General features: G+C 44.0%; 1 long non-coding RNA gene across 1 annotated transcript in view; it reads right to left on the bottom strand.

The window, feature by feature from the left end:
* Positions 1-2,752, bottom strand: part of LOC138717844 (uncharacterized) — a 36,072-nt gene that overhangs the window by 313 nt on the left and 33,007 nt on the right. The window lies entirely within an intron of this gene.

The following is a 2,752-nucleotide window of genomic DNA, read 5'->3' as shown; positions in this document are numbered from 1 at the left end:
CATTGCGTCAGCCTTTTTATGCGGGGAGCAACAGAGGAATGGTAACTGTTGGGTAATGCAAGTTTTCCTTAGCCTGCCTTGCATGAAGACACTGTCTTCAATTAGAGGTCTCTCAGATCTGAAATCTCTGGAGTTCCATTTCCTTACAGCTCAGCCCCTTACACCTTCAGCAATAGCCCACAAAAGGAGAGCTAACCACATGGCTGCGTATGTGCTGTCAGCACCGTGGAATGCTACAGGATTTTTTTATAACAGGCCTTTAGCTACATCTTCAGCCCTTATTTAAAACAGAGCATGTCAAAGGACAGGTGGGATTTGGAAATCCAGCGATGGTTAAGAGAAATAACATCGACTCCTCCAACTTATATGCAGTATGGAACGATAAAATAATCAAACATGCTGGAGAGCCGTGGGGTGTTGGCAACCAGGAAGGCTCAACAACATCACGTCTGCTAAGATCTGAACTTCTTTGTTACAGAGCACATAAATATAACTTTGGTGAGGGTTCTTCTTTTAAAACTGTCTTAACCTTACAGTGGTAACAGTGGACCCTGCTGGCTTACAATTCTGCAACCCTTATTCTTCAGAGCAGTCGTACTAGCATGTCCTGCTCTGACACAGAGCACTTCATGCCTGCTCCATGCAGACTTTTCCCAAAATCCTTCTCAGCTTTGTTTTTTTTGTTATAGAATGACCCAAACACAGCTCTACTAAATAGTACATGTGTTTGGTAGTCTGAAAAGTAAATTAGCCCAGAAGCAGATTGCACTATTGCACTACCGAAATTATTTACTTAGCTTTCCGTGGAGGCGGTGCCAGTGTGGTGTGTTGATACAAGACACACTTTGTGGTGCTCATGAGAGACAATTGAAGAACCATGTTACAGATGTACTCGGGTTTTCCTTCAGCAGGCTTTTGTATAAAGAGTTGCAGCCATTTAAGAGAACTGGGAGAAGCTTTTATCTAGTGTTGTCAACTCTTATAATTTTGATTGTGGCATTTGCTGCACTTCTTAGAGCTCCAGTTTCTAAACTGGAAGTTGAAGCTCAACAACTGAAACAGGCTAACACCTGCCGTGCCAGCAGCTTCCTGGCAAGGCACAATAAGATTGTGTTAGGTAGTGGTACTTCTTGTTACCTACTTGCATGTTTGGGAGGGGAGGTCCATTTTCCACGTGAGAAAACAATAAACTAAACTTCCAATTAAGAAAATAGCTTTCTCGTATATGTTGACAAGCCTAAACTGACAGAAATCTTTCTTAAAAGGTCAACAAGGTGAACGCAAAAGGAGTGGGGTGCTGGTACCTGAACACTGATACTTAGGGTCACTTGGCGAGCCCCACAGCATTGAGCTCAACCTCCAGGTTAAGTGAGTCCCCTGAAACGCTGTGGCACACCTGCCAACTCAGTATAGCTGTCTCTGGTATTTTTAGGCTATCTGAAGTGTTTAGCACTATGAACTAGTCAGTCTCAAAGGGCTTCTGAGCCCCTTTGACAATTTCTACCACATTTAATAGGGAGAAACTCTAAGATATTGTGTCTACGAGTTTCATGGAAAAAATTACTTGAGCAAAGAGCTATCCCCAAACCTGCTGCTGTGGAGAGAGAGCGGCAACAGGGTTCAGGCCTGCGGAGGTCTCTTCCCAAGGTGGACAAGCAGCCAGCCAGCACTCACAGGAGTCACAGCTGGGTATCCTGCTGCTGGACAGGGCTGGCAAGGGGCTGGGAGGGCTTTTAGGGTGTAAAGCTGGAGGAGAGACGTCGGCAGGGAATGAGGCCGTGTCAGTTCTGCTGCTTGCAAAGCAGCATATTAAGGAGTGCAGTTAAGCATTCAAAATGATTAGCAAGGCTGGGTAGTAAATTCCTTTCATCATTTTGGCTGTCATCCTAAAATATGTGCTCTAGATTTACCACAGATTTGCTTGGTTTGGGCCAGGGAATTTCATTAAGTAACTCCTGCATCATGTGATACACAAGGTTGTATTAAATGGTCCAGTGATCATTTTTATTCATCTGTTTCAATGATTTTTTTCTGAAAAACAATGCTAGCAGAGTGAGGAAGGAAAACTAAGCATTGGTGTTTAGGAATTGCAAAGAGCCCAATCTATTTAACTGCTGGGGCCCTTTTTTTTTTTTCCTTTAATTGAATAACAATTCCCAGGATTCATTGATCTTTACATTAGTTAGAGCATCCGACAAGAACAGAAACCATGATGGGGAGAGTGTGAGTAATGAGTTACCAGCCTAGTGAATCATTTCCCCTAAAGCTTTGTATTTGTAGAGAGACAGATGGTGGGAGCTGGGAAGAGGGAGAGGGAGGAAAAAAGCGGGTTTTTGTGAACAACAAAAGTAGGGGTAGAGGACAGTGACAAAAAGAAATAACCAGCAGGTAAAGGAGAAGCAGAAGCTGAGAGCACACCGGCTGTTTCAAAACTAACATGTTAAAATGGTTACGGGAAAATATAGGAAGGAAGTTACAAAAACGACCTTTGTGGCCATGAGGGGAAAAAATTACCAAAAGCAGCACTAAAAGTATGTTTGTAGATGACCTCTTGAGTCAGTTATTAACTTTATGTGTAAGTAATGGGGAATGGCTGAAAGTATGCAAGTCTCCCGCAGGCTGGCAGGTGCCCATGGAGGCAAAAGGCACTGCTTGAACAATCCCTTTCAAGGCCAGGCTGGATGGGGCCTTGGGCAGCCTGATCTAGTAGGAGGTGTCCCTGCCCATGGCTGGGGGCTTGGAACTGGATGAT

The sequence above is a fragment of the Phaenicophaeus curvirostris genome, chromosome 2 (assembly GCF_032191515.1).
Source record: "Phaenicophaeus curvirostris isolate KB17595 chromosome 2, BPBGC_Pcur_1.0, whole genome shotgun sequence".
NCBI classification, from domain to species: Eukaryota; Metazoa; Chordata; class Aves; order Cuculiformes; family Cuculidae; genus Phaenicophaeus; species Phaenicophaeus curvirostris.
The sequence above is the reverse complement of the archived record's forward strand: the minus strand, read 5'-3'. Positions and strand labels throughout refer to the sequence as shown.